The sequence below is a fragment of the Notamacropus eugenii genome, chromosome 1 (genome assembly GCF_028372415.1).
Source record: "Notamacropus eugenii isolate mMacEug1 chromosome 1, mMacEug1.pri_v2, whole genome shotgun sequence".
Lineage (NCBI taxonomy): Eukaryota > Metazoa > Chordata > Mammalia > Diprotodontia > Macropodidae > Notamacropus > Notamacropus eugenii.
Genome location: NC_092872.1, coordinates 351,683,469 through 351,704,725, shown reverse-complemented (window position 1 = coordinate 351,704,725; position 21,257 = coordinate 351,683,469). Strand labels below are relative to the sequence as shown.

Below are 21,257 nucleotides of genomic sequence, written 5' to 3'. Positions count from 1 at the left end.
CTTTTTGAGCTCGTATTAGACTGATCAGCCACAGTTAAACACACTATACCTTATTTCTGAATCGTGATGTCATTGGTCCTCTTTGAGTACAAAGGATGAACAACAACATATTTATGTAGAGATGTATCTATACATATTTATTTTGAAGTTTATTATCTAAGTTCATTTCACTCTACTATATGTGATATGAGATGTGGGTCTAAATTGTTTTCAGTTATGTTGGTGCCAAAATGCTGAAACAAGGTAGAGAAGTAATCAACAATAGTTAATATCAAAATGCATAATTCAGACTAAAAGAGCTTTTAATGTATAGTGGTTTAATAAATGAAGAAGAGATATCAGTATGACTTGAATTGAGTTTATATATTCAACCGTTTTCAAACTGTTTTTGAAAAATAAATTTGTCTCCAAAACCAGCATATATTGTAACCAAGATTATGCTCAATAAATACTTGTTCATCTCTTCTAAAGACCTCCAGGAAAGAACAGTCTATAAATTGTAATTTTCTGATAAGTGAATCTCCTATCCCAAATGTCTTTAGGGTACATAAATAAGTATTTACTGAGCAAGCTGTATTCTGACTTTTTTCCCCAGATGTTTTCCTGATCCCTTTAACAAATGTAGTTATAGTCAACTATTAGTTATCTAATTTCATGAAGACTTACCAACTCCTTTTTAGATAGGGTAAGAGTGTTGGCAAGCCTGGATACAAGGCATTCTGGTGCATTAAGTTCAAAATGAGATCCTTGTAGACAATCGAACAGTTAATAAAAAGGTTTTTTTTAGCCATGACATGCAAAGGATACTCAGCAAGGATTCAGGTAAGTGCAACTTCCCTGATTCTGGGCCAACCATCTACTGTCAAAAGCGTGGGAGAGGAGCTCCTGACTCCTTAGGTACAGGCTTTTGTACTTAGACCTCCAGGAAATAATATCAGTGGCTCAAGCCTTGGCTAGTTAAAACTCATGGATGATGTCAATACCTTTTAAGAACAGGTTAGCTTAGTGTTTATGGTAGAGATCGTTCCTTCTACCATGCATAACTTTCCTCTTTCAAAGCACAGGAATAGTATTGCCCTTTTCCCTTCTCCTCCAAAATATAGATTGTTAGTATGCAAAGACCAGCCTGTGGGGGTTACGATAATTGAAAATAGTTGGTAATTTGCTCAGAATTGTTCTTATTGCCCCACCAGTGCCCAAGTTCCATAAAGATTAAAGTGAGAAAGTAAATTTAAAATGCAATTTAGAGGTTGAGGACATGAACTCGCAGTATCTGTCCTCTAAAAACTTAAAATCTGGATGGAGAAAGAGAACATGAGTATATTACAAGTTTGACAAAGTTCATAAAAGAGGTCAGACAGTGTGACTTGAGTGATTTAGATTCTAGTTTGGGAAGCTTAAGGAAGGTTTCATGGCATATTTATTATTTCTGAGCTGGACCTTGAAAGAAGAGAAGCATTAGTGGTGTTGAATGAAATTATATTGAAAGGTAATCTGCGTGTTCTCTTTCAATTTAACGGATAAATTGAAACTTTCTTCCTTTGGTGACATCTGCTATCTGCTTACTTATGTAACTGAAATTGTGAGAGAAAGACCAAGTGACACTTAAGTGGATCTATGATCTATTGAGGATGCCCGTTAGATGGGGCAGATTGCCGTTTATGCACATGTCTCATCCTATGCAATTCTTGACCCATTTTTAAAAATTTTATTTTGTTTTCAGTTTTCTACAATCACTTCCATAAGTCTTAGGTTTTCTCTCCCTCCCTTCTCCTTCCCTTACCCCTCTCTCCCTGAGACGGTGTGCAATCTTATATAGGTTCTACATATACATTCTTATTAAATATATTTTCACATTAGTCATTTTGCATGGAAAAATTAAAATGAATAGGAGAAACTATTAGAAAAACCCAAACAAAACAAAATGTAACACAAGAAAAAAATATTCTGCTTCATTCTTCTTTCCAATTCCATAGTTCTTTCTCTGGATATGGATGACATTTTGCTTTAAGAGGCCATTAGGAATGTTTTAGGTCCTTACAATGCTGTGAAGGGCTAAGTCTACCAGAAAAATTCCTCGCACACTGTGGTTGTTACTGTGTACAATGATGTCCTGAATCTGTTCCTTTCACTCAGCATCAGTTCCTATAAGTCCTTCCAGGCCTCTCTGAAGTCTTCTGTTCATCATTTCTTATAGCACAATAGCATTCCATCACAATCATATACCACAACTTGTTTAGCCATTCCCCAATTGATAGGCATCCCCTCGATTTCCTTGGCCACCACAAAGGGAGTTGCTATAAATATTTTTGTAGACATGGGACCCTTTCCCATTATTATGATTTCTTTGAGATACAGTCCTGGAATCGATATTGCTGGGTCAGATTCTTGACCCTTCCCATAAATCTTATACAGGAGATCCACACATTGTGCTAAGGGCCTTCTATTTGAAAATCTCTTGACATTACTTGAGTTTTAATGGAACTTTGGCCTATTCATCTCGAGTTCCAGTCTTATACCACCAACTGCCTTTTGAATGTTTTTAATAGTACTTGCTATAAGCATTTCAAACTACATATCTCTTTCCTCTCAAACCAACACCTTATTTGAACATCCTATTTTTTTTCAAGTTCACAACCTATTCTTTTAGTGACCCAGGTTTCTAATTTTCAGCACCTTACTTTGTTCCACATAAGCAATCTGTTGTTAACTTTTATTTATACCTCCGTGCTTCTGGCATCTGTCTACTTTTCTCCAAAACCCTAGTTCAGAACTTCATTATCTTTTTCCTGGACTCTTGGAGTATCCTAATTGATCACCTACCCTTAACTCTCACCCCATTCCCATCCATTCTCACTTGCTGAAGTGACTTTTCCTAAAACATGACTGCTTGTGTCACTCCCTATTCAGTAAACTCCAGTGGCTCCCTATTAATTCTGGGAACGATATAAACTCCTCTGGCATTTAAAGCATCTTACAATTTGGCTCTTTTTTTTCCTTATTTCAGGAGGGGCCCCCAATGATTCACCCTACCTCCAAAATAATTTTCTGGACTTCTTTTCCTCCTTCTTGCCAAATGCCTTGCTACACAGGACAAATCAACAACTACAACTCAGAACTCTCTTCTCTTCGTCAGTGACTGCCTGAAACATTCTCACAAGCGGTCCCAACCAAATTTCACTCCATTTCTGACTCCAATTTCTTCACTTTTGTCCTCCCCAACTGCTCTGTTTCTGTTTGTATACCCTTCTTTTCCCCTCCTCTCCCCCACTCCCAGCTTTTCTTTATGTGTTGTCTTTCCCCATTAAAATGTAGGGGAGAGTATTTGCTATATTTGGTCACTAATTCTAGTGTTTAATAAATGCTGACAGTGTTTAATAAATGCTCTATGTAATCCATAACTTTGCACTAGCCATCTTCTGTGCCTGAAATATACTCTAACTTCCATTTCTGATTGTATACCCCTTTTACAATGCTTGTACTTCATAGTTCTTTATTGATAACGTTTTGCAGCCTATTTACCCATGATGTATCTCTATTTTGCATCCTGTAATTGTTTCCCAGCCTAAAATGATGGACTTTTATTTCAGGGAAAAGCTTATGGTTATTGAAAGTATGATGCATCTCTCATTCTGGGTCTAGTTCACTTTACATTTGTAGCATCTTTGTGAGGGGGTGTATATGTGTGTAGGTTGTCTGTCTAACTACTTGGCATAATTTGGACAATAGATATTATTTATCTGCTTGATTTTTCTGGTGTAGATAGTTAGAACAGACTCTTGACTGATTATAGATCTTATTTAAGAGGCTCTTCAATGTTCTAGAGCGTGATGAAATCAGCATTTATTTTAGACACCTACTGTGTACCAGTCACTGCTAGGTGCTGGGGATACATGGAGCTCATATTCTAATGTGGAGATAAGTATATATATGAGTATATATCTAATAAATGAAAGTAAACATAAAGTAGAGAGGAGAGAGCATTATCAATTAGGAAAATGTTTAGATTGGTGTTTGAGTTCTGTCTTAAAGGAGAGGAATTCTGTGAGGTTTAAGTGAGAAAGGAATACATTCCAAAAGGATAGGGATGAGAGATGGAATGCCATGTGTCAGGCCAGTTTAGCGGTATTACAATGTGAAAGATGTATAATATCATCTGCAAATAGGACTATCTGGAAGACATCATCTACAGGGATTCTTCTTCCATTTGGCTTCTGTACTGGATACCCTCCATGACAGTGACAAACCCTGGTGAACATACATTTCCCTTTTTTTATTCCTCACTTGATATTACTTGTGGAGCAAAGTTATTTTGGTATCTTTAAGAAAATTTTACATAATTTTAACTTGCATGTAAAATGTTTTGTTGAAGGAGAACCTTTAAGGTAGCATTTGCTGTACCAAATAAATTTCTTAAACAGTAAACATGTAAATATGGAATCTCCATATTTTCCACACTTTTTACTGAGTTTATGACTGTAAGGATGTAGTAACTTGCTGTGAAATGTTTGCTTCTGAATGTCTGGTGTTTCTTATACTGTTATCAAGAATTATTTCAGTACATGTGTGGATTATTCCAGAGACTTATAGTGAAGTTGTGATGTGGGGTGATAGTTGTTGATATTTTCTTTTTTTTTTTATTAATAACTAATTTTTTTTTCTGAAAGCATCTGGCATCCTTCCCTTTCCCAGATAATCTCGAGACTAAGTCTCTCAAAACTTCTTAAAACTTCATTACCCAGAGCCCAGGCCTTCTCATTGCATGTTTGGTTGGATGCAGCTGTTCTTCATGTTTTTGTTTTCTTTTAATGCCATTTCTTATTCTCATGCAGCATATCAGAGACTCTGATTTTAGAGTTCAAAAATGGTAGCTCCACTGTTATTGATAGAGGAGATAATTTGTTATGAAAGTCTTGACTTACCCTTTTTATTCTTTTTTCTTTCTTGTATATCATGTTTCAATTTCATCTTTAAATGCTTTGACTTAATTCAGTTTCTCATTATTTTCTGTTTGGTTTTGTTCCACTGCTTGTCATTTTATGAGGTGATACGTCTCATAATCTCCCATCACCCTCAAATGAGTTTATATTTTAAACTAGTGTTGCTTTTGGCTGCCTTTTCTTTTTACTTTCTAAGTGGAAAAGCTTCCTACTGTGCTGACCAATTTACATCATTTAAACTTCCTTAGGAAAAAATAATAGTCTATGTCAGTATTTGTTCTTGTATCCTTTTTTCCAGTATCTAACAGTTTGTTTATTAAGCAGATCGTGTTAAATAGAGTATTGAATATTGATATTGACCTTTACAGTCACTGTACAGTTACTGTACAAAAACATCTGATTCAGAAATGACCCCCCTCATCAATAACCTGGTTGAGGTATAGTCAGTTTCATTTGTTGTGATTGTTGCTTGCCATGTCTAACACCTGCCATTCGTCTTGAAGATCTTTGAGCTTTTCCATTTCTTCTGAGCCATATTTTCCCATTCCTGTTTTGCTGTCATCTCCAGACTTGCTTTGAAGTTACTGAGTAATTTGGATGGTCTTAACAAGTTTCTCAAAGAAATTTTCCCTTCACGCACTTCTGTACCCCTCCCAGTCTTTGCAATTGATTTTGGCACTTAACAGTTACCTTCATGGTAGTCTTACTACTTGTGCTCATTCTGAGACTGCAAAACACCAAGTGGGCCATGAATTGAGTTCACTATGAAGTTGGGTGTGCCATTTTCTTTATTTGCCTCTCCAAGGATTACCTGGATGTGCATCTTATTATCAGCCCTGAACTTCAAAGGCTGTCTGAATAGCCTACAGGATTTGATTTCTGAATGAGGAAATAGAAGGGGGGGGAAACCTTAGTCCTAATTCAATAATTGGTTATTAACATAGGAGAGAAATAATCATTTCAACAAAAGGCAGAAAGACAGTTTGTATCCTTGAGAAGCTCATATTCTAATGGGTGAGACAGCATGCAAATATGTACAAGTAGGCTATACATAGTATTAATTCTTATTCATTAATAGAAAATAGTTAACAGAGAAAACACACTAGATAATGAGTTCAGTGTTGGATATGTTGAGTTTAAGATGCCTGTTGGACATTAGTTTGAGATGTTTGAAAAGTAGTTGGAGAACTCTTAACAGTTGTAGGGGTAGAAAAACTGGAAACAAAGTAGATGCCCATTAAATTGGAGAATGGCTAAACAAAGTAGGGGCAGCAAAAAATTGAGAGTACTCACAGTTAGATTATCTTTTGTTGAGATAACTTTCCTAAGGAAAGGTTTAGTCTGACATCTTTAGTTTCCATTCCCTAATCATGTGGAGTTGTAAGGGCTTTGAGGGTAAGAATTATCTTTGCTTTCATATTTTGTCTATCCCATTCTTGGCCCTTAGTAAGCACTTGATACATTTTTTTCATTCATTCATGCGTTCAGCTGTGATAAGAGGAAGTCAACGTGGAATTTAAAATATTCTATCAACTGTCTGTTTAATGAATAAAGCTCCATGTAGAAGTTGCCTATGTTTAGTAAAGAATTAACTCTCTCTTAAGTATGCAACCACTTTTTATAATCTCTACCTGCCCAGTGCTTCTGCTACTGCCCTTTTTTGGTGCCATTGGTCAAACAGCAAGTGCATAGTAGGGCAGTCCTGCTTCTGGCCTGTCAACTCTGGATTACTGAAGAAAGGATATTGTTGATTTTTAACAGCTGTTTTTCATAGAAGAAATATGTCTCTCCATATGAAAAGTATTGCTTGTGTTTGTTTCAGGTTTGAAGCAATTTTAGTATATTCAGCATTAGAGTATGCTGAGTAATTTGTTTTTTACTTTAAGAAAGTAATTTAGAAAAAATATTGAGACTTAGAAGTTCAAATATTTCTAGGGACTATTCCCCAGATTTGTATCTGGTCTGTGTTTTTGCTTTTAGGTAGTTATTGGATGTAATTTGGATTTCAACCCACCTAAGCTTTGTAGTTCTTGCTGTTTTGAGATGGCAGTACTGCCAATGTTGGTAAAAGTCTATGTTTTAGTGCAGATTTTATCATTGTTTTGGGGTGTTACAGTGGATATACTCTTTCACATCATCTAACACAAAAAAATGCCTTTCACATCATAATAGTTATATATATTTTCTGTAGTGACTGTGTTTTTGTCACAGTAATTCTGTAGGGTAAGCAAGGCAAGGATTGTTATTCCCATTTTATAGGTGAGTAACCAAAGTCTCAGGGAATTTGTGACTTTTCTGTAGTCACAGAAGTATTAGAACAAAGATAGTAAGTTTGGGAATAAATATAGAACAAATTGACCTTTTTCTTTCCTCATGTGTAAAATGTATATTTGCATACATATATTTGAGCTTATCAAGTGAAGTGTCATAAAATTCTAGAATTAGAAAAAACTAGATGAATGACCAAACCATTTCAGACAGATGAAGGAATCTTTTCTTTGAAATTGTTAGAATTATTTATTATAAAATATTTTATGTCTGTAATACTTATTTGTTTGATTTCTTCATAAATAAATTAACATAATTTTGCTTTATTTAATAAATTCTTTTAGTTTATTAGAAGGAATATCTAACAGTGTTTCAGAATTCTCACTGTGAAAGTCTTCCTTAAATCAAAATCCTCATGCTACAATTTAAATCTTACTACATCTTATATTTTAGTGATGGTGAAAAGCATTTAGTCACTACTTTGTTTACCTTCAGAGCATGGGGAGATGCATTGTGGCATGTAATTATCTGAGCATGAGCATCTGGATCCTGAGCTACTGCTACCTTTAGCAACCCTCATTAATTTAGACCTCCTAGAATTTTCTCTTCCTTCAGCTGTTGCTTTTTGCTTAGATTGGAAAAACTGCTTGTTAAAGCTGCAGGAGCTGCATATATATATTTGGGGGAAAAAAGATAGAGATCATTTGTAAGTGATTTAAAAGATGTTTGACATGACCATTTCAGAGCTCTGCCGTCTCCCTAGGGTGTGTAATGTATGATAGAGGGGAACTTCTAAGATTTAACAGTTCTAATAACTACTACCCTTTTCTGGTAATTCAAGTGGGATGGAGTGATCCAACCAGATGAAACCTGGAAGGAATTTCTAGGGATTAGTGAAATCCTGGACAGAAAACTGAAGAATATAGGGATATTTATGTTATCTTTACTATTTCCAAAGAAAGTTGGGCTTTTGGCCAGGGATAGATTGTATCTAATGCAGGTTGGATGTAAATGAAATTGAGTTGTTTTTTTTTAATCTACACATGTATAGGATCTCACTAATCCTATTTCTTATTTCTATTTGTAAAATTATATATAAAGTATATTTTAAATTACCAAAAATCCCACCTCCCTGCAAATTGAGAATGAAAGAAAAATCAAACTGCTGTTACCAACATATATAGTCATGAAATACAGATTTCCACATAGGCCATGACCAAAAAAAAAAAAGTTTCATTCTGTACTTAGTCCTTCATCTCTCCATCTGGGGGGTGGGTTAGTATATTTCACCATTCTCGAGAATTGTGGATAGAGATTACACTGATGATCAGAGTTCCTGATTTTTTCATACTTGTTTGTCTCTACCATATTGTTTCATTGCATAAATTGTTCTGGTTCTGTTCATTCTGCATCAATTCGTACAAGTCTCCCTAGATTTCTCTGAAACCCTCTCCTTCGTAATTTCTTAGAGCACAATAGTAATCCATCATATTTCTGTCCCCTAACTTGATCAGCCATTCCATACTTTATTGATACCCCCTCAGATTCTTTGCCATCTCAAAAAGAGCTATAAATATTTTTGCATATCCTTAAAGTCTGTTTTGCTTAAGACTAATCTCACTTTTAAACTACCTTCCTATTAATTCCCTCCTTTGCCATTTTTCTGTTAAGATATATTTTTACCTAGTTGAATGTGTATATTCTTCCCTCCTTTGACCCATTCAGATGAGAGCGAGATTCGAGTGTCAGCCACTCCTCCCCACTTCTTTGTGCAGCTATCCACTTGTGCACCTTGATTATGTTGGTTAATTTTCCCAAACCTTCCTTTTCCTTTTCTTCTACCTTTTCCCTGACCCCCCCTTTATTCCTTTTCCCTTCTTTTTCTATTCTTCTTTTAAAGTCAAGATATAACAGAATCTCTCCTATGCCTTCTATCTAATTAGGTTCCCTCTATGGCCCAGATAATAGGGCTCAGTGGGTACATATGTATCATCTCCCCATATTAGAATGTAAGCAGTTAATCTGTGTTTAGTCCTTTATCATTATTCATTCATGTTTGCTTTTTTATGTTTCTCTTAAGTCCTTTGTTTCTACACAACTCTGATCTTTTCTTCAGAAATGCTTGAAAGACCACTATTTCATTAAAGATCCATTTTTTTCCCTTTTAAGATTATATTCCATTTTACTGAGTAAGTTATTCTTAGCTGTAAGCCTTTGTCATATTCCAAGCTATCTTTAGGCTGCTAAATCATGTGATCTTAATGTGACTCCTCAGTACTTGAATTCTTTCATTCTGGCTACTTGCATTACTTTTTCTTTTATTTGGAAACTCTGGGTTTTGGCTATAATGTTCCTGGAATATTTTAGAAGGTGGCTGATGGATTTTTTTTAAATTTCCTCATTGTTCTTTGGCTCTGAAAGCTCTGGGCAGTTTTCTTTGAGATTTCTTGAAGTTTGATGTCTAGGTTCTTGTTTTGGTCATGATATTTAGGTAGTCTGATGATTCTTAAATTTCTTTTCCTTTATGTTTTCTCAAGAAACACCTATGATACACCTTTTATAGAGACTTTGAATAGAGATTTGGGCCTGAAGTCAAGAAGTCCTGAGTTCAAATTCACCCTCAGATACCCACTAGCTGTGACCCTGTGCAAGTCACTTAACCTCTGCTTCAGTTTCCTCAACTGTACAATGGGGGTTCTAATAACATCTAACTCAGAGGGTTGGTGTTTTTTTTAAAGAACAAAAGAAATAACATTTGTAAAGCACTTAACCCAGTGCCTGGTGCATAGTTTAAAAAAATGCTTATTCTGGGGCGGAGCCAAGATGGCGGAGTAGAAAGACGCAAATACACATAGCTCCAAACCCACAACCAATACAACATCTGTATAAAGTAACTCACAGCGAATTCTGGAGCAGTGAGGCCACAGAACAGTGGAGCGAAGGAGATTTCTGTTCCAGAAGGACCTGCAAACCTCTCGCAAAAAGGTCCGTCGCGCTGCAGATGCAGAGCCCAGCCCAGACCTGCCGCGGCCGCGGCACCAAGAGGAACAGATCCCAGCGGGCTTCAGGGACAGCATCTCTAGCGGCCACACAAGTCCCTCCACCCACAGGTGACGGGGGTTGGTGAGAGAGTCTCTTTGGCAGGTCGAGAGGGGAGGGGGGTGCCCCCATAGCTCAGGCCCCCTCGAGAGGGAGAGGCTGGGAGACGGCGGCGGACAGGGGCTCCCCAAGCAGGCAGGAGCCTGGATCCATTGTTGAAGGTCTGTGCATAACCCCCTGAGGGAACTGAGCCTGAGAGGCAGCCCTGCCCTGACCTGAGCACCTGAACTTAATCTCACACTGAACAGCAGCCCTGCCCCCGCCAAAAGCCCTGAGGCTGGAAGCAGCATTTGAATCTCAGACCCCAAATGCTGGCTGGGAGGATCAGGAGGCAAGGTGGGTGTGAGGAGAATATTCATAGGTCAAGTCACTGGCTGGGAAAATGCCCAGAAAAGGGAAAAGAAATAAGACTATAGAAGGTTACTTTCTTGGTGAACAGGCATTTCCTCCCTTCCTTTCTGATGAGGAAGAACAATGCTTACCATCAGGCAAAGACACAGAAGTCAAGGCTTTTGTGTCCCAGCCCACCCAATGGGCTCAGGCCATGGAAGAGCTCAAAAATAATTTTGAAAATCAAGTTAGAGAGGTGGAAGAAAAGCTGGGAAGAGAAATGAGAGACATGAAGTCAAAGCATGAACAGCAGGTCAGCACCCTGCTAAAGGAGACCCAAAAAAATGTTGAAGAAAATAACACCTTGAAAAATAGGCTAACTCAATTGGCAAAAGAGGTTCAAGAAGCCAATGAGGAGAAGAATGCTTTCAAAAGCAGAATTAGCCAGATGGAAAAGGAGATTCAAAAGCTCACTGAAGAAAATAGTTCTTTCAAAATTAGAATGGCACAGATGGAGGCTAATGACTTTATGAGAAAGCAAGAAATCACAAAACAAAACCAAAAGAATGGAAAAATGGAAGATAATGTGAAATATCTCATTGGAAAAACAACTGACCTGGAAAATAGATCCAGGAGAAATAATTTAAAAATTATGGGACTACCTGAAAGCCATGATCAAAAAAAGACCCTAGACATCATCTTTCATGAAATTATCAAGGAAAACTGCCCTGAGATTCTAGAACCAGAGGGCAAAATAAATATTCAAGGAATCCACAGAACACCACCTGAAAGAGATCCAAAAAGAGAAACTCCTAGGAACATTGTGGCCAAATTCCAGAGTTCCCAGGTCAAGGAGAAAATATTGCAAGCAGCTAGAAAGAAACAATTCAAGTATTGTGGAAATACAATCAGGATAACACAAGATCTAGCAGCCTCTACATTAAGGGATTGAAGGGCATGGAATAGGATATTCCAGAAGTCAAAGGAACTAGGACTAAAACCAAGAATCACCTACCAGCAAAACTGAGTATAATACTAAAGGGGAAAAATTGGTCTTTCAATGAAATAGAGGATTTTCAAGCATTCTTGATGAAAAGACCAGAGCTGAAAAGAAAATTTGACTTTCAAACACAAGAATGAAGAGAACCAGGAAAAGGTGAACAGCAAAGAGAAGTCATAAGGGACTTACTAAAGTTGAACTGTTTACATTCCTACATGGAAAGACAATATTTGTAACTCTTGAAACATTTCAGTATCTGGGTACTGGGTGGGAGTACGCACACACACACATGCACACACGCACACATACATAGAGACAGAGTGCACAGAGTGAATTGAAGAGGATGGGATCATATCTTAAAAAAAAAAATGAAATCAAGCAGTGAGAGAGAAATATTGGGAGGAGAAAGGGAGAAATTGAATGGGACAAATTATCTCATAAAAAAGGCAAGCAAAAGAGTGGAGGGATAAAGAGGGGAGGCGAGAGAAAAACATGAAGTCTACTCTCATCACATTCCACTAAAGGAAAGAATAAAATGCACACTCATTTTGGTATGAAAACCTATCTTACAATACAGGAAAGTGGGGGATAAGGGGATAAGCGGGGGGGGGGGGGGAATGATAGAAGAGAGGGCATGGGGAGGAGGGTGCAATTTGAGGTCAACACTCATGGGGAGGGATAAGATCAAAAGAGAATAGAAGTAATGGGGGACAGGATAGAATGGAGGGAAATATAGTTAGTCTTATACAACACAACGATTAGGGAAGTCATTTGCAAAACTACACAGATTTGGCCTATGTTGAATTGCTTGCCTTCCAAAGGGAAGGGGTGGAGAGGGAGGGAGGTAAAGAAGTTGGAACTCAAAGTGTTAGGATCAACTGTCGAGTAATGTTCTTGCCACTAGGAAATAAGAAATACAGGTAAAGGGGTATAGAAAGCTATCTGGCCCTACAGGACAAAAGAGAAGACGGAGACAAGGGCAGAGAGGGATGATAGAAGAGAGAGCAGATTGGTCATAGGGGCAATTAGAATGCTTGGTGTTTGGGGGGGGGAGGGGATAAAAGGGGAGAAAATTTGTAACCCAAAATTTTGTGAAAAGTTAAATAAATAAATTTAATTTAAAAAAAATGCTTATTCCTTCACTCCCTTATATTTTCTACTATTGTTTTTTCAGTCTTTCAATTTTGTTTTATTATTTCTTGTCTCATGGAGTCTTTGGCTTGTATTTGGTTGCTTTTAATTTTCAGGAAGTTTATTGCTTGGGCAAGGTTTTATACCTCTTGTGCCAAACTGTTAATTCTCTTTCCATTTCTTTTTCAGTTTTTTCCTCTAGTGCACACAGTTCATTGATAAAAACATTTAAAATTCTTTTTATATGCTTGCTTCATTTCTTCCAGGAATTCTAATTGAATTTATACTCATATTGTGTTTTTCTTTGAGGCTTATTTATAGATGTTTTGGAGTTACTTCTGGGTTTGTATCATGAGAATCCCTATGTCATCATAGTCTTTTGTGGTAGGATTATTTTTTTGTTTGTCCATGCTTCAGGCTTGATGTTAGGATCAGGCTCTGTGCACTTCTAAGGGCAATGTCTGTTGCTGCTTTCTTAGGATATGGAATGTTTATTATTTCATCTCAGGAACAGCTCAGGCCAGTCTTCAGCCCTCTCAAAGTAATTGAATTCAGGGTAAAGTCTTTCCTGGTCTGAGCTCTGCAGTTTCCTGACCTGGCTTTGGGTCAGAGCAACAGTAGACTGTTGTTGTTCTCAGTCACTCTCAGCCCCCTGGTACCTCTGTTGGTTCAGAGTGTCAGAACTTCAGGCTTTCCGTGAGTTTGGGATTGTTGTCCTGATTGTTCCTTTGCAGACTTCAGAACCATGCTGCTGATGCTTGTTTCTGAACCTGCTCCTTTTTCTGTATACTGCCCAGGGCTTCCTTACCAAGAATACCTATAGATCCCCAGTCAGTTTACTCCAATATGAAACCCAGAATTGTGTAGTGGGCAACAAAGTTCCACTTGGTCCCTATCTCCATCAAGGTGCCCTAATATGGATCCAGGACCTTCTCTTGTCCCTGGGTACACCCTTTCTCTGGGCATTGAAGTCTTCCACACAGATATTCATTATCAGACACGCACCTCTCTGACTTCATATACCTTCCTGGGCTGGAAAAATGACTCATTGTGACTTTGTCTTGGATTTCTTCATCATGATTTGGTCTGTGCGTTTTCTAGATCTGTTTTTGTTTGCAGGGGTGGGGATGGGAGGTTAGGGAAAGAAGCTCATTATACTGCTTTTTTCTACTCTGTCATCTTGGCTCTATCTCCTTATAAATATACTTCTGTGTGATGACAAAAAAATTTTTTGCAGAAGTTTATGACAGAGACCTGGGATTTTTAGTGAACTGCAGGACCAACATGAAATAGTACTGTAAATTGGCAGCCAAAAAATCTTAACTTGATCTTAGGCTGCAGTAGGCCAAGTATAGCATTTAGAAGTAAGAAAATTTTTTACTCTCCCTTGATCAGACCATATCTAAAATATTGTGTTTACTTTTAAGTGCTACATTTTAGAAGTTACATTAATGATTGGAATGGGGAGGGGGGAGCAGTTGGTGTCCATAACAACCAAGATACTTTGGTACATCCAGTTCATGCTCTATTTATTTGTTAAAGGAGCTGGGATGATTGGAGAAGACATAGAGGGCATCTGGTACATGTTTTAAATTATTTGAAAGGTTTCCCCATTGAAGAGAGATTAGATTTGTTTTGCTTGATCTCAAGGCAGAAATAAGAACAATTTCAAAGAGTCAGATGTAGGGTTAATATAAGTAAAAGTCTCCCAGCCATTACAGATGTACAAATTATATTGTTCTACTTTAATAGTTAAAGTTCACCCTTGATAGTGGTCTTTAACCAAGGCAAAACATTTTGAGGATGTTGTAGAGGGGATTCTTGTTCTGGTGTAGGTTGGACTTGATATTGATAGTATTTTGAAGGATCACTTTCAACTTATATTGTTATTCTCTGATCAAAGGAATTGAAGATGTGATGATTTAAGAAAAGTCCAAATGAGTGTGGGTCATGCACACTTGAATATTTGAAGAGTTGACATGTAGAAGAGGGATTAGATTTATTTCACTTGCTATAAGAGGGCAGAACCAGGACTAGCCAGTGGAAGTGAGTTAAGGGGAAGCATATTCAGCTTGAAATAACTTAACACAGTGTCCAGAAATGAACTGGGCCTGCCTAAAGAGACACTTCCCTGCCATTTCAAACAAAGAAAGTCTTTAAGGAGAGGCTGGATAATCACTTATTGAGGATGTTTTAGAAATAAATTGGATTTAATATATTCTGAGGTATCTTTTCCAGTTTGTAAGAATGTATGATTATAGGGTTCTTTTTCAAAGACAAAAAGGAAACAGTTTCTGCCCAAAGGCACTTCGAATTTACTGGGAGGAAATATAACATGTACCTTAAAAAAATACAACGAAGTGTAAAATAATGGGGGCCCAAAGAGGCCATGCTAGGCCAATAACTAAGTGATAAAGAAGTGTTTGAGGGAGGAAAAGAGGGAAGAGCAGTTGGCCAAACAAATCAGGGAAGGCTAAAAGATGCAAGAAGCACCTGAGCTTAGAATTGAAGAAAAACAGGGATTTTGAAAGGTAGAGATCAATAAGGAGTACGTGCATTCCAGGCCTGAGGGATAGTCTGTGCAAAAATGTATGACTGCAGAATATATCTTACTGAATTGGAATAAAGTTAGTAGTCTGGTTTGACTGGAACAGCAAGTATGTGAAGGACAGTAATGTCAGATAAGGCTAGAATGGGACCTTATGCAGGCCCTCAAGTGCTAGGCTAAGGTGATATCTGTTTTTATGCTTATAGGAAGCAAGAAACCACTGAAAGTTTTTGAGCAAAGGAATGAGATGGCCAGACCTGTGGTAGATTGTTTTAGCTGTCATGTGAAAAGCAGATTGGAGAAGAGAGAAGATGGTCATGAAGGGGTTATCAGCTATGAGGTTTTTATAATTTTCCAGGTGAATAATTCTCCAGCTTTTATAATGTTTTATAATGTCTCCATGTGAGCAGCAGAAGGTAGAAAAACTTTTAACATAACAATTTTCCCTCAGTAATATTGATTACCTCTGGGTTGCCTTTTTTTTTTTTAATTTAACTTTTAACATTTATTTTCACAAAATTTTGGGTTACAAATTATCTCCCCTTTTATCCCCTCCCCCCCCCAACCCCAAGCATTCTAATTGCCCCTGTGACCAATCTGCTCTCTCTTCTATCCTCCCTCTCTGCCCTTGTCTCCATCTTCTCTTTTGTCCTGTAGGGCCAGATAGCTTTCTTTACCCTTTAACCTGAATTTCTTATTTCCTAGTGGTAAGAACATTACAGTTGATCCTAACACTTTGAGTTCCAACTTCTTTAGCTCTCTCCCTCTCCACCCCTTCCCTTTGGAAGACAAGCAATTCAATATAGGCCAAATCTGTGTAGTTTTGCAAATGATTTCCATACTAGTTGTGTTGTATAGGACTAACTATATTTCCCTCCATCCTATCCTGTCCCCCATTACTTCTATTCTCTTATGATCCTTTCCCTCCCCATGAGTGTCGACCTCGGATTGCATTCTCCTCCCCATGCCCTCCCCTCTATCCTCCCCCCCACCCTGCTTGTGCCCTTGTCCCCCACTCTCCTGTATTGTGAGATAGGTTTTCCTATCAAAATGAGTGTGCATTTTATTCTTTCCTTTAGTGGAATGTGATGAGAGTAGACCTCATGTTTTTCTCTCGCCTCCCCTCTTTATCCCTCCACTAATAAGTCTTTTGCTTGCCTCTTTTATGAGAGATAATTTGCCCCATTCAATTTCTCCCTTTCTCCTCCCAATATTTCTCTCTCACTGCTTGATTTCATTTTTTTTTTTAAGATATGATCCCATCCTCTTCAATTCACTCTGTGCACTCTGTCTCTATGTATGTGTGCGTGTGTGCATGTGTGTGTGTGTGTCCCACCCAGTACCCAGATACTGAAATGTTTCAAGAGTTACAAATATTGTCTTTCCATGTAGGAATGTAAACAGTTCAACTTTAGTAAGTCCCTTATGACTTCTCTTTGCTGTTCACCTTTTCCTGGTTCTCTTCATTCTTGTGTTTGAAAGTCAAATTTTCTTTTCAGCTCTGGTCTTTTCATCAAGAAAATTTGAAAATCCTCTATTTCATTGAAGGACCATTTTTTCTCCTGAAGTATTATACTCAGTTTTGCTGAGTAGGTGATTCTTGGTTTTAGTCCTAGTTCCTTTGACTTCTGGAATATCCTATTCCATGCCCTTCAATCCCTTAATGTAGAGGCTGCTAGATCTTGTGTTATCCTGATTGTATTTCCACAATACTTGAATTGTTTCTTTCTAGCTGCTTGCAATATTTTCTCCTTGACCTGGGAACTCTGGAATTTGGCCACAATGTTCCTAGGAGTTTCTCTTTTTGGATCTCTTTCAAGCGGTGTTCTGTGGATTCCTTGAATATTTATTTTGCCCTCTGGTTCTAGAATCTCAGGGCAGTTTTCCTTGATTATTTCATGGAAGATGATGTCTAGGCTCTTCTTTTGATCATGGTTTTCAGGTAGTCCCAGAATTTTTACATTGTCTCTCCTGAATCTATTTTCCAGGTCAGTTGTTTTTCCAATAAGATATTTCACATTATCTTCCATTTTTCCAATCTTCTTGCTATGTTCTATGATATCTGTCTTTCTCACAAAGTCCTTAGCGTCCATCTGTGCCATTCTAGTTTTGAAAGAACTATTTTCTTCAGTGACCTTTTGAATCTCCTTTTCCATTTGGCTAATTCTGCTTTTGAAAGCATTCTTCTCCTCAATGGCTTTTTGAACCTCTTTTGCCAATTGAGTTAGGCTAGTTTTCAAGGTGTTAATTTCTTCAACATTTTTTTGGTTCTCCTTTAGCAGGGAGCTGATCTGTTTTTCATGCTTCTCTTTCATCCCTCTCATTTCTCTTCCCAGTTTTTCCTCCACCTCTCTAACTTGATTTTCAAAATTCTTTTTGAGCTCTTCCATGGCCTGAGCCCATTGGGTGGGCTGGGACACAGAATCCTTGATTTCTGTGTCTTTGCCTGATGGTAAGCATTGTTCTTCCTCATCAGAAAGGAAGGGAGGAAATGTCTGTTCTCCAAGAAAGTAGCCTTCAATAGTTTTATTTCTTTTCCCTTTTCTGGGCATTCTCCCCAGCCAGTGACTTGACCTCTGAATATTCTCCTCACACCCACCTTGCCTCCTGGTCCTCCCAGCCAGCGTTTGGGGACTGAGATTCAAATGCTGCTTCCAGCCTCAGGGCTTTTGGCGGGGGCAGGGCTGCTATTCAGTGTGAGAATTAAGTTCAGGTGGTCAGGTTGGGGCAGGGCCGCCTCTCAGGCTCAGTTCCCTCAGGGGGTTTATGTACAGACCTTCCACAATGGATCCAGGCTCCCGCCCGCTTGGGGAGCCCCTGTCTGCAGCCGCCTCTCAGCTTCTATCTCCCGGGGGGGCCCGAGCCATGGGGGCACTCCACTCCCCTCTCGACCTGCCAAAGAGACTCTCTCACCGACCCCCGTCACCTGTGGGTGGAGGGGCTTGTGCGGCCACTGGAGATCCCGTCCCTGAAGCCTGCTGGGATCTGTACCTCTCGGAGCCACGGCCGCGGCAGGTCTGGGCTGGGCTCCGCGTCTGCAGCGTGACGGACCTTTTGCAAGAGGTTTGCAGGTCCCTCTGTGGGTGGAGGGACCCGCGTGGCCGCTGGAGATCCCGTCCCCGTAGCCCGCTCGGATATTTTCCTCACGGTGTCGCGGCCGCTGCAGGGCTGCCCTCTGCTCCCAATCCCGGTGCCCAGTCCGCAGTGCAAAGGACCCCCTGCGAGAGGTTTGCAGGTCTCTCCGGAACAGAAATCTCCCTCACTCCAATATTCCGTGGCCTCTGGGTGCAGAATTCACCGTGAGTTGGTCCCCTCTAGCCGTTCTGTGGGTTGTGGGTTCGGAGCTATGTGTATGTGCGTCTTTCTACTCCGCCATCTTGGCTCCACCCTGGGTTGCCTTTTTTTAAAAAAAATTTTAAATTTGTGGAACAAAACAAAAATTTCCACAACAAAGTACAATAAAAAAGATGTTTGTACATGAAACTGCAAATCTACTTTGCACAACTTCCTATTCCTTTCAGATATACAACATAATTATCATGTAAATTTCCCACCCACCCCCACCCTTGCCCTAGAGTTGGCTACTATTTGACACAAATAGGCATACATGTGTAAAATTAATATAATTAAAATTAAAATAAGTATGTAAAATTATTGTGTACATCTAGTTATTCTTGCTCTGCATGCCAATAGCATGTTTCTTCATATGTCTTTTATAGTTAATCTGGGTATTTATAATAGACAAAATAATTTAATTTGCTCATCAAACTTATTCTTAAAACAACATTGCTATTACTACATGCAATGTTTTCTTGGTTCTGCTCATTTCATCCTTCATTATTCTGTGCAGGTCTTTCCATGTTTTTCTAAATTCATTGAGGTCATCACTTCTTATAATGCAGTAGTACTCCATCACAAGAATAAATCACTTGTTCAGCCATTCCTCAGTTGATGGGCATCACTGCAATTTCTAGTTCTTTGCCACCACGCAGAGAGTTGCTATAAACATTTTAGAAAATGTAAGTTCTTTTCCTTTTTCCTAATCATCTTTGGAAATAGTCCATTTGCTGGTATAGATTAGGTAGTTTAATAACTCTTTGGGTGTATTTCTAGATTGCTCTGCAAAATGGTTGCATTATTTTATAATTCTACCAACAATGAATTAGTGTGCCAATTTCCCCACATCCTCTCCAACATTTGTCACTGTCCCCTTCTATCAGTTTGGTAGGTGTAAAATGTTCTCTCAAGATTCTTCGAATCTGCATTTCTTTAATCAGTAATAATTTACAGTATTTCTTTTATTTGACTATTAATTGTTTGGATTTTTTTTATTGGAAAACTGCCTGTTCATATCCTTTGACCATTTATCAATTGGGGAATGACGCATATTCTTATCGATTTGACAAATTTCTTTATGTATTTTAGATATGAGAGTTTTATCTGATAAACTGTCTATAAAAATTTTGTAAGAAGTCTAAATTTTATCCTAATCCTTAATCTCCCCATTTTACTAACCTTGTTTCTTATTGTAGCCAAACTAGTATTATTAGCATTCCCTTGCACTTTCCTGTTGCCATTTCTTTTCCAATTTTCTTTTAACATGTAATTTTATTTAGTTTTTTCTCAAAAAATTTTTTTTTGAGTTTTAAATTCTCTTCCTTCATTCCTCCCTCCTTGAGAAGGCAAGCAATTTGATATAGATTATATATGTGCAGTTGTGCATAACAATTCCACATTAGTCATATTGCAAAAGAAAATGGAGACAATAAGGAAAAGAAAGAAAATAAAAGGTATGCTTCAGTTTGCATTTAGACTCCTTCAATTCTTTCACTGGAGGTGGCTAGCATTTTTTAACCATAAGTCTTTCAGAATTGTCTTAGATTATTGTGTTGCTGAAAAATTGCTACGTCATTCACAGTTCATCATCGTACAGTATTGCTGTTACTATATACAGTATTCTGGTTCTGCATATTTCACTTTGCATCAGTTCATGTAAATCTTCCCATGTTTTTCGGAAAGCATTCTACTTGTCATTTCTTGTAGCACAGTAGTATTCTATCAAAATCATATACCACAAGTTATTCAGCCACCTTAGTTGATTAGCATCCCCTCAGTTTTCAATTTTTTGCCATTACAAAAAGAACTACTATAAATAATCATATGTCCCTTTCCTTCTTCTTTGATTTCTTTGGGATACTGACCTAGTAGTGGTATTTCTGGATCAAAAGGTATACAGTTTTATAGCCCTTTGGGCATAGTCAAAATTGTTATCCAGAATGATTGGATTAGTTAACAACTCTACCAATAATGTATTGGGGCACTAGGTGGTGCAGTGGATAGAGTACCAGTGCAGCAGTGTAGAGGACTTGAGTTCAAATCTCACCTCAGACACTTGACACTCACTAGCTGAAACCTTGGGCATGTCACTTAATCCCAATTGCCTCATCCTGGGTCATCTCCAGTCATCCTGGTTGCTGGATTCAGATGGCTCTGGAGGAGAAGTGAGGCTGGTGACCTGTACAGCCCTCCCTCACACAAAACAAAGTTAAGTGCAAGTCATGTCATTATTTCTCTGATGGCATAGTCTTCTTTGACAATGAAAGATGAACACACACATTAGTGTCCCAGTTTTCCCACATCTCAACATTTGTCATTTTCCTTTTCTCTTGCATTAACCAATCTGGTAGGTGTGAAGTGGTACTTAATTTGCATTTCCCTAATAATTATTTTAAAAATTTTTATATGACTATAGATAGCTTTGATCTCTTCATCTGAAAACTGACTCTTCATATACTTTTTCACTTGAGGAATGATTCATTCTTATAGATTTGACTCAGTTTTCTATATTTTGAGAAATGAGGTCTCTAACAGAGAAACTTAGTGTAAAATTTCTTTTCCTAGTTTCCTGCTTTCCTTTTAATCTAGGTTGCATTGGTTTTGT

The 21,257-nt window shown here is 38.1% G+C and overlaps 1 protein-coding gene across 16 annotated transcripts in view; it reads left to right on the top strand.

Annotated features, from left to right (window-relative positions):
- The window catches only part of WDR20 (WD repeat domain 20), a 94,209-nt gene that overhangs the window by 24,604 nt on the left and 48,348 nt on the right, over window positions 1-21,257 (top strand). The window lies entirely within an intron of this gene.